Source organism: Miscanthus floridulus, chromosome 8, assembly GCF_019320115.1.
Source record: "Miscanthus floridulus cultivar M001 chromosome 8, ASM1932011v1, whole genome shotgun sequence".
NCBI classification, from domain to species: Eukaryota; Viridiplantae; Streptophyta; class Magnoliopsida; order Poales; family Poaceae; genus Miscanthus; species Miscanthus floridulus.
This window is the reverse complement of record NC_089587.1, coordinates 29,698,175-29,711,204: the sequence shown is the minus strand read 5'-3', so window position 1 is coordinate 29,711,204 and position 13,030 is coordinate 29,698,175. Positions and strand designations below refer to the sequence as shown.

Genomic DNA, 13,030 nt, shown 5'->3' with positions numbered 1-13,030 from the left:
CTCTATATATGTTCCTTTCGGTTGAAGCCCCTTTAGCCTGAATAAGCTACACGTGATGGAAGTGCCACTTTGCCATTCTCTGTACTAGTGGAAGGCGCGCGCCATTGCGCGCGTTAGTTCACAGTCGAAAATATAAATTGAAACATTCGATGTACAGCCGAGTTAACAGTCAAGTAGACATGTATGTAGTTGGTAACATAACACAGCCAAATATAGATTAAGAACAGCTATAGATAGAGTAAATGGTTTGTGAGCCTATCTGAGATTTTAACAACTGATAAAACTCAATGTAAGGAAACTGGAGATACACAACCAATTTTCTGAACCAAACTGTTATTTCGCAATCAAGCCCTGATGCTAACATGCAAGTATTTGATATGGAGAAAAAAAATTGGTTAATCTGCACTTTCATTTGATCCTCCTGGTATCAGTTGGGAAACAATGAATCATACGATCCGATCCTTTGATGGACTCCTTTCGGGAAGTATGCACATGGAACACATCCTCTGTCCTGCCAGATTAGCTTTCTCAGAACCTAGTTAAGGCTATTGGAATCCATGTAACTAATGATCTGCTATTAAAATCGTGTGCACTCAAATCAAGACATCTCAAAAATAACCTTCCGATCAATTGTGTGCATGTATGCTTGCAAGAGAAGGTTGAGCAAAATTGGAATTTGGATAGAAATAAATAGAGGGAGGCAAATTGAGGGGTACCTGTTACTCTTTGATGTTCAGGAATGATGGTTGCCTTGTCCAGGAGGGATCTACATATGATTCATGAACTGCACTTGACCCTAGCCAGATCTGAATACCTAGCAATGGGAGAGGCCTGTAGCGACTCCTTCAGTAAAAGCCTGGATTGTCAGTGGCAACACAGAAAGGAAAATAGACGCCAACCTCTTAGCGAATCTACTGGAAAGGGAACTTTCACTCTTCTCACAGTTTTCATGATCAGACACCGCTGGTTCAATGGCACGATTCTTGTCCGCAGATAAAGATGTTGAACTTGGTTGGCTTGGGTACATTTTATCCAACGATATAGGATTCTTTCTTTGCAGCATGCCCTTGGCTTTTGCGTCTATTCAAAAATAACTGCATTCATAATTCCCTTATAATAGTTTGAAGAGAAAGATGCGTACAGATTAAGCCGCCAAAAAAAGGGGAGAAAGGAAGAAAAAAAAACGTCATACCTGGCCATAATTATTACTGGACATAGCTTGGAACAGTATGTGGGCAATTATTACTGGAAGCAACTTGGAACGCTATCTGTTGTCCACGTATTCTGCCAGCTCATCTTCCAGACCTAGAAACAAATGACACATAACAAATGAATCACAGTTTGTATCAGTGGAAAACAGTTACAGATTCTACGACTATTTTATTCTAATTGATATTCTAATATGTGCTGAATCTTTTTTACCTGTGCTGCCCAGGCACTTGATGAACCTAAAAATATGGACATGATGACATTGGCCTTCATTAACATGATGAACTGATGTGTATGAAAAGAACTATAGAAATAATGTTTGTGGTCCAATAATAAAAAGGGGTAACATGGAGACAATCGTAGATAAGAGTCCCAACTTTTTTAAGCAAATGCAATGGACTAAATAGCTGATCGATTGGAGTTGAACCTCTTTTTTTTGTGTGTAGGACCAGTAATTACTGGAATTGCCTGGGCTTGAAATTGCTTCTCATTCTCATAGTGTGAAATGTACTTAGACTCAAATATTTTAGAATCGTAGATGGTACCATATATTCGAACTTCAAAGAACCACTATATATACATATACCTTGTTTGAGCAGAGTAGCTAAAATGTAAAAAAGAGCTTATAGTCTGAGTTAGATGAGCGTACCCTGGAAAACAAAGGAAGCAATATACACCTCTTTAACACTGGAAAACAAACGGACCTATGAGGGAAGGTAAGAGGGAGAATGCATTTCCTTGTTTTTTCCTGATGAGCCCAAAGGTGCAACATGAAATCTTAAACCATGCACCGATACACGTCTATAGATGGCAAATTTACCAAACATAAGTTCATGCTATGTGCCAACTGGTTTCCCCAAACACAAACAGCATGAACTCTCAATCTGGAGGTAAAATAAAATCTGAGAGAAGGAAGTGGTAATGCAAAATCAAGGGAGAGAAAAAGGAGACAAGATCTAAGAACCAAACCAGGTAACAGGACGCAAACAATTGAACATGAAAGTAGCAAGGAACAGACACTACATGGCATGGGGAGGACCTGAAAGTAGCAGCTGGACACGAAAGTAGCAATGAACACCGAAGATTAGTTGTAGACCATAAAACTGGACATGGAAATTTTACCTGCGTAGCATAAAACTGGGCGTGGGAATTTTACTTTGTTTCGCACTCAACTCACCAACAACTATGAAAAGGATCTTAGATTGCTTCATGTTGGCGACAATAACATGTAACATCAGTATGGTGATTTGGAACACGACAGCTGTAATGGTGGCAAGCATGATAGTGCTTATAGATTGAAGCACCATGTAGCAGGCATAGCTATATATACAGAATATTACATGGCTAGCAGGTTTGCTAGATGGCAGATTTGAGTGCATATAGAAAAGCATTAGAGTGTTGATATTATACAAGATTAGTACGATGTGCACTGCATGCTCTGTCAGATGCAGTATCCAAAAGCATGACAGAGCGTCGAGTAGAAATATTATACAAGGTTAGGAGGCAGTGGGCTGCAGTCTCTGTTGGGCTTCGTCATGGATGCAAGGATGATCAGAACTTCCGGCTGCGGTCAGATTCCCAGCCGTGTTCATCGTCGTCGGAGATGTCCAGCGAGGAATCTGTGTCGATGTCTGGAGAGTGTTTTTGATATCACTAATAGGTTTGCTAAATTATGATAACTGAGGATGAGGAAGAAACAATTGGAACCAACCAAGCTGAGAGGCTGAGGAAGAATCAAGAAAGAGATAGGAGTGGTACCTGAAATTTTGGCTGACAAAGAAAGGCTTAAAAGACAAAGTCTAGAGACCCATTTTTTTTATCCTAACATAGAGAAAACTGAATTAATTGTACATAGATGGTGCAAGCACAACACCTAGGAACTTTGAACTCCTATAGCAAAATATTCTTTATGGGTTCTCGCTAAGTCGGCAATTTTTCCCAAATCCTAACTATCTGTAGACATTGTCAACCAATATCATCGTATACATGAAAACAATGGGAGATGCCCAGACTAATAAACTTGCACAATTCCAACCGAACTGTAGACATAAAGGTTTGTACGCAAAAAAAATTATTAATATTGAACACATCAATAGCAGGAATTATATAAAAGCGGCAAACCTGCATCTATGTCAAACTGATATAAAGTGTCTATAATCGGACCTGCACCTACTTCCCATAAAGTATCTATGAAGATTTTATATAACAGAATTTATTTATCTATACGCTTCAATATGTCTAAATAAATTCTGAAAATAACCATGCTTTCTTAAGCTACAACTCAGAATGTAGATGGCTGAAGGAAGAACTTACAAAGCCGAGAAGGAAGCAGATAGGTCACTTGTTGCTGGATACATTCGGTGTCGATACCTACATTTTGGAGAGGGCACCTGTAAATGCATAATTGCATCAGTATATCAGAATAATAATAATGAGGAGGCTCATCAATTTACCTCTGATTACATAGTTTCTCACAAATCTCTCAATGGTATATGTTAGAATATATAATACATTGGTCTAGCTAACTTCCGAATAATCACATTAGGATATTAAAAAACAACCACCGTGAGGTTTCATTATTTTACCTTTGATTGACTTGGTGTGCACAAATATTTTCAACGGTGTTCATGGGAGCTTGTCAGACTAAGGAAGTGGTTTGCAAAGTACAATGCTTGGGGAAAAGAATTTTTATTGGTTTTCCGGTTACCATCCTGCAGGAAGGCAGATTCCAAGAAGAACACCTGTTCCTTGCGTAGCTGAACTTTTTAACCTGCAACAACTATATATATTACGAAACACAAAGGAACAATTAGGCCATAAAAAACCACAGACGGAAATAGAAGGGTTTCTGGAAAATGGGAAAGAAGAGATGAGTTTGGTTTAAGGGGAAAAACACGTAATGGAAGCTGTAGACTCTGAATCTGAAGTAGCATCATAAAAGAACAGGTAGAAGAACAGAGAACAATGGCTTGAGCTGCATCTTTTTTAGCAGGAAATGAGGTACCAAAGATGAGTCCTATGTAGTGTCCTAGATCATGGTAACAAACAACACAACATTCTAAAATACAGAATATTTGTGTTTCATCCCACAAGACCATAGATGGATAACATAGGTGCAGGAACTCGACTATCAGTTACCATGATCAAATCCAAGAACAGGAGGCTGTAAAAATGTTCTAAAATTAGGGTGGGGAAAGAGGTCACAGAAGAGGGAAACCATTATCGTGCACACTAACACACATAGTTGCGCTGTAGACCATGAAACACACTGAAGCTGATATCAAGTGCAGTGCCACAGTGGTAAACTGCAAATTGATCTATATAATACAGAACTCATTCTGGGAACAATAACAATAAGCATGGCTAGGTGCGTAGGTATTTGGATGAGAAAATATTAAGAAGGTAAATTACCTGAAATGGTTAGCAAGCCATGTTCTTTCCTGGTCTGAAAATGCAGGCGTATTCAATATCGAATTATTTAGTTACTGACGATAGAAAGAAAATGAAAAACTGAAAATAATTCACTCTGTATAGTGTGGCACAGAAAGCTTGCAGCACAACAATTATAGGGGACTTACCGTACAATAAATCCAAAGGAGTTGCTATGACGCTATCAAATAAGCACCTAAGAATCTCATCAGCATATATGACAGCACTGACTATAAAAATATGCAAAATATGCAGGAAGCACATTTTCAAAAAGAATTTTCTTTTTGCGGTAATCATCGAATCAATCAAATTAATCTTCATGTGCCTCAAATCGAATAACACACTTAGCACGCATCTGCTCCAAGTAATTGGTTGGCCGCTGCACAGGTGCTCAGCTCTGTTGTGTCCCTTGACCATATCGGCTCAGATTGCTACAACAACCAGCAACTCCGTGGTAAGTAAGGACGGAAAACCGTAACTTATATAGTAGCAAACATAGAAACGGGAGTACCTAAGAGACGGTGCCGAGGCCGGTTAATACCAGGGGAAAGGAACCTTGGATGATTATGTAAATCTTGGAAGGACCAAGCAAGGAAACCAATACATCAAGCACTATGAAACATTATTATGGTTGGAGGTATATACCATAAGTCAGAAGCAAGCATAATGGAGGTGGAGTAAAACAAATGGGTATTGGATTAACGTACTTAGGTTTCTTGGACTAAAAAAAAGATTAAAGAAACCACACAATTTTTTCTGAACTGTTAAAACATAATGTAGTACATAACTCTTGATCAGGTAGGAATCACAGCCATGAATTAGCATGCCAAAAAAAATTTGTTGCTTAGTACCGAGGTCTCCTTTAGACAGCTAGAGCCTATCGATCTCGGCACGGCAGCGAGGTGCCACCGCGTCCCTTCTCGCTTCGCTTCGGCCCGGGGCCCGGGCGGGGCGCGTCCCCGGCTCAGGCCTCATCAGGCCAATGATCTATATACACGATACTGATGGAAAATGAACGTCCACGAGATTCGCTAATGGAGCAGTGACTACGACGACGATGCTCATTGGCTCGTTGCTGCAAACCTGGGAAATGAGGTTGAAGTATTAAATCTTGATGATTATCTCACGGAATCTTACTTTTTGAAAGTTTGGACCAGCCTAACTGTCTGTACTCTCCCACTTTTTTACTCGACATTAGACTACCTAATTCCGGATAGAACTAAATTCAACTCATGCTTATCTGTATTCAAAATATCAGTTTTCAATATAGACTTTGTCCACAACCTATATGGTTACCCCTAAAGTTAACAAAGCTTAATGTGAAAAATTACCCCAACCTAAGACTATGTTGTAGACTTGTTTTTTTAATGCAAAGTTCATGCAAAGATGATCGATCATTTCATTGGCCACATCACATAGCTTGCATGACACGTCACCGTGGAGGAGGCAGAGCTGCAAGGAGCTGTGCCAAACAGGCCCTAAGATCACATCGATCAAACACACCTAGAACATCTCACCATATCTGTTGGATGAATACATTTGTACGGTTAGATTATTGCCCCTTGTACTATTTTAAGATGTCCTAATGCCACTCAACTGCATCCTACTGGGCAAGCGAGGGAGCAGGGGGCTATCAAACACTGAAAAGGCTGAAAACATGATAATTAGGTTCAAGAAAATAGATGGCCAATGCTTGAAAGGCTCTTTCTTTGTCCAGTTTCTTTACCGCTCGGCCCCATCCCACCACGATCTATGCTCCAAGATATGAGCTCCATCAAAATCGAGAGAGGGAGGGCAAGACAGAGAGGAGATGGGAGTTTACCTCGTCATCCACGCAGTTGCTGGAGGGACAGCGACCTGGCGTCCGCCGCTGCTGTTGCCGGCGAGCGCCTCCACGCAGGAGCAGGGCACCGCCGGGACCGGCGCTGGGCGGTCGCGACCTGTAGCACAGCAGCTAGGGTTTCGTCCACCACAGGAGCACACCGGAGCAGAGGGAGGAGGCAGCGCGGGGGGGGGGGGGGGGGAGCAGCGACGCCGGCGGCCACCAGTAGGGCCCGGTCGTGCCGCGCCGTGGCCGGGGACGTGGCAGGCCGGGGGCGGACGAGCGAAGGGGGATCGGGAGAGGGAGGGAGCGGACGAGAGAGGGAGGGAGCGGACGAGAGAGAGCGAGGAAGGGGAAGGAGAAGCAGAAGTTTGGAGAACGGAAATCCGAAGTTGGGTATTATATTTGTTTCGCTGGATTCTGACAAGAAGCCGTATAAGGTAAATAAGAGTGCGAAGAATTCGAAGAAGCTGGAGAGGACGACGGGAAGCTGTTCCGGACGAGAATCAGCTTCAAGAGATCTGGGCCATCGATTCGAAAATCCGACGGACGGAAAAAATTGGAGTGACGTGGACGGCGCTCCTGTCGGAGGAGCAGGCCGGGCTTGTCTAGGTAAATATGTTCCTTTCAGTTGAAGCCCCTTTAGCCTGAATAAGCTACATGTGATGGAAGTGTGTGGTAACACCATAATAGGTGCATGCATGCCCTAGCTGCGCTACTGTCAGATCTGAATCTGGTAGTGATGTAGGGTTTAGACCCATCAATGATGCAATAATCTAGCGTAATGGCACAAAACATTTTAACCTATGGATCAACGCTAAACATGAATTAATATTGCATAAATGTGACAACATAAACCCAACATAGGATAAGAGCTACGCATAAGGGTAGATCACATCCATAAACATGAGCAAGAAATGAAACAACATAGGTAAATATAGCTTATCGCTTCTAGTTGCAATCTATATCTATATCTATATATGTACCTGAATTTGTGTCTGTATTTGTATCTATATCTCTTATAAAGTTAATCCCACTACAACTTTATCAAAACATGCAAGCCGTCCACATCATCCCCTACTAACTATCAACACCGTCTCCCACTAATAACCATATCATCCCACTAATTTTCAACCTCTTAACTGCGAACTATCCATATCAATCCAACTTCTTCGCAATCCCTGCAGTAACATGAGGGCTATCTTCTAGTATCTTATATTTTCTGTAGGATCGATTCACCCAAAGATAGGCAATCAGAGGGGAGGTGAATGATTACGGAAGCCAAAAACTAATTTTAAAACTTTCCCCTAAACACAAAACATATTTAAGCCTTGTTTTCTATTGTGGACAGAACACTATGACTCCATTAAAATTAATTTTGACCAAAAATTGTAGCTTCGATTGACCTCAAACTTTTACAAATCAAAGTATATGAAATTTGTGAACTAACCCAACTGGAATCACGTCAATCGGAGGTCTAGAACTCGAGATATAAAATAAACAGGCACACTATGTCTGAGGGTGATGAGAATTATTGATCAAGCACTAATTTCGTGATTATGCAAAATCTATGAAAGATTAACCAACAAAATTTTTTAGATCACAAACTTGATACTCCTAGCACGATTTTAGATGGATTAAAACAAGTAGGATCTAAAATCAAAAGCTAGGCATACAAAACGACGAGCAAAGAGCAGAGCGAAGGAACGAGATTACCATCTCATCAATTATCAAACCTTGATCTTTATTATTTCAAGATGTTTATAAGATGCATCACACAAATATCCGTACAAGAATTCTCATCGAATTCCAAAACCCTAAAACAGCTCCGGCGGCTGCCTGTTCTGTTCTCGTCGCACACGCACAGACCTCTCCCTCGGGCTCTTCTTTTTATCACCCGATGGCTGATCGAACCAGGCTGAAATCCAGCCAATCACGGGCAGTAAATCGTGTCCAACATGGACTCCACCGTGCTGGCCCACACGGCCACGAGCCAAGTCCGGTCCATGCAAACCAATCCAAGGCCGGACTCGTACAAGCCCAACCTCGGCTTGCACTAACAAAACAGCCAGGTGCACAACAGCACCAGTGCACCCACGCATGGCCCTTTCCTCAAAAAAAAAAAAAAAAAAAAGGCATGGCTGCAACCTCAGTTGCACTACCACGCAACACTGCCCTAGCTAGCCACACCAGCTAAAGACAAACTCACAGCGTAGCCCGCACATCTCCCATATACGTCTCCTAAAGTGATCATCTTCACGTACACAGTTCTTTTAGCCTCGTACATCCCGCATGACATCCTTGACCGATAGGATGTCAGTTCCTTTCTTAACTTAGTCCCGAAACCTCAATTTCTCCCTGAACCTAGTTCCAGTCTGTCATCGACCACATTTCGTCTCAAGCAACACTTGCACATGAACAAACACGAAATCGCATACGAGCCCAAGTCCACGACTTGACTCAAGACAATCCGCACAACACCTCACACGAGCATGTCATGCTACAATACCAAATCACCACACTACCATGAGTGTACCCAATTAATAGTCATGCTATCACAAGCATAAATAAATAAATAGCACATGCATATCAACTTATGCCATAATTCAAATCACTTTGCAATGCCAATTTCATATCAAATCATTTTTTCATCACATGATCTCACAATCTCCCTCTTGATGAAAACATTGGCAACACCATACAAATAATGCTCATTAGCATTCACATCTGTCACACCCGATTTTAAGGATAAAATGTGATGCATAATCTTATGTGCGCCTAGAGATCAGTCACACACATAATGATAGGTACTGAACTATTTCAGTACGGGAGTTGGCCCGATCTTCACGACAGTAGGTCACGATCAAGATATCTTGCAACAAGGCAGCGGAATAAAAGGGTAACTTACTGAAGAACAGCGGAGTAACTAGCTTTATACCTGACCAAGGTTGGATGCGACCAAGCGGCGGGGAGAGAAACACCAAAACCACGAAGACTTCGACTCGATCTCCGAACGACCGCAGAACCACAACCGGAGCTAATCCACATAAGGCAGGACAGCCGTACTGGAACCCGCAAAGCACGAACTAGTGGATTTCAGAGGAATCTCTTCATAAGTCCAGGAAGAACAAGGAAGAATAAGGGTTTGAGTAAGCACTCGGCAGCTCGGCTGCAATATCACTTGAATTATCAAATCATCAAAAGTCCTTTTCTAGTAGCCTAGAGGTAATATTTATACTATGAGAAGTCTCTAAGATAGATGTGACCTGAAGAAGCCAGGTTGGGAGGTGGAAGGTCAACGGCCTAGAGCATTCACGAAGTGGTCTTCAGTTTCCGCGCATCTTCTGGGCTTTTGTGCAATCTTTAATGTTTTGGTCATAACTCCTTCACGGGATCTTTAACTTCATGCAGACTATTGAGCTTCAGAGCAGTCTTCACTAAAACTGGTCAGACGCCATGCTGGACACTCCAAACTTGGTCGGCATGATAGCATTGGAAACTAGGCTTCAAGATCTCTCCAACAAGTACTCATTCACCTTCATAGCCTTTGGGAGACAAAAGATATGACTGTTTCTTCTGGATGGTTCTAGCATGCTGGGTTGACTCGAACGTAGCTCTTCTCTCTGATTCATCCTTGATGTATCCTTGTCTTCCTTCTCAGAGAACTTGAGTAATAACAACATGCACGACTTAGGTAGCTCGAAATTACCATCAATGTTTAATTGAAATTCACAAAGTAGCACGTGCACCTCTTGCTGTATCTTTTGGGCGCGGCTATGGGTGATTGGTCCAGTAGGGACTTGGAGGGGTGTATCAGCTGGTGAGGTGGTCGGAGAGGTCGCCGAGGTGGCCGGAGAGGTCACCGAGGTGGTCGGAGAGGTCCCCGATGCTGGCGTGGTCACATCACATAAGTCGACAAATTATAAATAGTATCATCACAAGTGTTTATTACATCACGAATAATAAGACATAGTCTTCACATAAATATAGCGGAAGTACAAAGAAAAATTCTCTCACGGAAGCTCCATATCACAGTGACATCAACTGGTTGACCACAAGTCTAGTAATCCTCAGGAAAGTCATCATTACCATAGCCATCTATTACCCATCCGGGATTTTTATCCAAATAATGAAAATAAACAAGCATAAGTATATGTCATACTCAGCAAGTGTAACATGGGGTTCATGAGGCTCAAAAGGCTTGACACAGGTTTAACAACATTCAGCTTTTAGTTGTCACAATTTTAGCATAAGAGTAGCAACAAGTTGCTTTGATCCCAAAGTAAAACATATGATCAAAGTAAACATGAACAATGAATAGCATAAACAGATAATTCTTAGTGATCGTCTACTCCATAAGGGTTCCAAGGCCGCTCGTGACCATGAGCACGGCTGATATACCAGTTTTACACAGGTTGTACACTTTCACTGTGAGTCGTGATACCCATATGCCCGGGTTAATTACTCTCAAAACACTTCCAAGGTGAGCAGGAAGGGGTCACTATGAAGCCTTTCAAAGGTTCGTCTAACAAGTTAGGGTCATTAGATTCACTCGGCAAACAGATATAGGAACCCCCTATCGAATGACACAATTCCATCACGGCTATACACATAAGAGTAGAGGTTGTCCTATACCCGATTCATCAAGCTATTCTTACGCCAATAAAGGTAACCTCTAACAAGCTAGAAAAAGGTCCTCATGCGAGGGCAGCTATGGCTCCAAAGCTCAAGATAGGCGCGGCACGATGCGGGCATCCGATTCTTATAGCCGAAAGCGGCTTGGAGCGCAAGGCAAGGAGAGCGGCGGGGATGGCATGGACTCCCGGTGACAGTAGTGTCCGATGCGGACATGCTCATGAGGAAGGTGATGACAAGTGGGGCCAGTTGGTCAGTGACTCAGCGCAGCGGAAACAGATCGACGTGGGTGCGCTGCTGGGCCGCGGGGAAGAGGAGAGCAGGCCACACGGGCAAAGGGAGCGGGGCTGTGGTGACTGTGGAACTGGGCCAGTGCCTGGCCAATGGGCCGCAAGCAAGGGAGGGGAAATGAAATCCTTTTCCTTTTTCTAAACCAATTTCCAACCAAGTTTTGAATGCATATTCCAATCAATTGGAAATCTGACTTCAAAACACACAATACAAAATAATATGCAACAACATGAATGCATAGAGATGTATGTAGACCTATATTTGATTCTAATTTTAACAAAGTTATTATTTTCCTAAATTTAAATGCTCATAAAATGTATAATTAAATCATTTTCTCCTATTTTAAAATCATGCAAATTTTAGGGTGTTACAATTCTACCCCCCTTAAAATAAATCTTGTCCTTGAGATTCGGACGATGCTTACTCAAAAAGCTATGGGTATGTTTTCCTTAGATCCTCTTCTCTTTCCTAAGTAGCCTCATCTTCTGTATACCGATTTCACTGAACCTTACACATCTTTATAACTTGGCTTCTTGTAACTCTTTTCGCTGTCTCCAAAATCTTTACCAGAAACTCCTCATAGATAAGATCTTCCTTAATTATAAGCTCCTCTAATGGTATCTGCTCCTTGGGTACACACAAACACTTCTTCAGTTGAGACACATGGAACACATCATGTACTCCTGACAAACTCTTAGGCAATTCCAACTGATAAGCTACTTCTCCACGTCTCTCTAAAATCTTGAAGGGCCCAATATACCTTGGTGCTAACTTTCCTTTCATGTTAAACCTTCTCACACTTCTCATAGGTGACACCTTCAGGTAAACATAGTCTCTGACTTCAAAAACCAATTCTCTCCTCCGAGTGTTAGCATAACTCTTCTATCGAGAATGTGCCACTCTCAAGTTATCCATAATCACCCTTACTTGCTCTTCTACGTCTCTTAAAACATCCGGTCCAAACACTTGAGTTTCTCCTGTTTGATTCCAAAACAACAGGGTCCTACACTTTTGTCCATACAAAGCTTCAAAAGTTGCCATATATTGAGACTCTTCTGATACTTGTTGTTATACGAGAACTCTGCATAAGGCAAACTCTTGTCCCAACTTGTACCATACTGCAATGCACAAGCTCTCAACATGTCCTCTAATATCTGATTGATCCTCTCAATTTGTCCATCAGTCTGAGGATGATATGCTGTGCTAAAATTCAACTTTGTTCCCAATAAACTATGTACTTGCTGCCAAAAATGAGATGTAAATTGAGTACCTCGATCAGACACAATTTTCTTGGAAACTCCATGTGGACACACTATCTTCTCCATATATAATTGGGCTAACCTCGGTCCATTATAAGTAGTCTTGACCGGTATAAAGTGAGCAACTTTAGTTCACTGATCCACTATCACCCATATTGAATCATAACCTACCTGAGTGCATGGTAACCCAACAATAAAATTCATACCAACTTCTTCCCACTTCCACTTAAGTATCTTCATTGGTTGTAATAATCCTATAGGTCTTTGATGTTCAGCTTTGACTCTTTGACATGTATCACATAAAGCAACATACTCAGCAGCATCTCTCTTTAGTCCATACCACCAATACTTCTCTTTCAAATCCAAATACATCTTGGTACTCCCA

General features: G+C 41.8%; 1 long non-coding RNA gene across 15 annotated transcripts; it reads right to left on the bottom strand.

Annotated features, from left to right (window-relative positions):
• Nucleotides 1-216: 216 nt before the first annotated feature.
• On the bottom strand, nt 217-6,783 carry LOC136476078 (uncharacterized). Of its 15 annotated transcripts, XR_010763404.1 has the most exons (9): nt 6,461-6,783; nt 5,490-5,721; nt 3,523-4,654; nt 2,968-3,030; nt 2,702-2,840; nt 1,193-1,305; nt 943-1,094; nt 717-843; nt 217-511 (listed from the first exon to the last, which is right to left on the bottom strand). It is a non-coding gene; the product is annotated as an uncharacterized lncRNA (long non-coding RNA). The 15 variants fall into 15 exon arrangements; XR_010763402.1 differs by lacking the exons at nt 5,490-5,721; nt 6,461-6,783 and adding an exon at nt 1,423-1,448 and having other exon boundaries at nt 3,523-4,780; XR_010763412.1 differs by lacking the exons at nt 5,490-5,721; nt 6,461-6,783 and adding an exon at nt 1,423-1,448 and having other exon boundaries at nt 943-1,080; nt 3,523-4,780.
• Between the last annotated feature and the right edge of the window lie 6,247 nt (nt 6,784-13,030).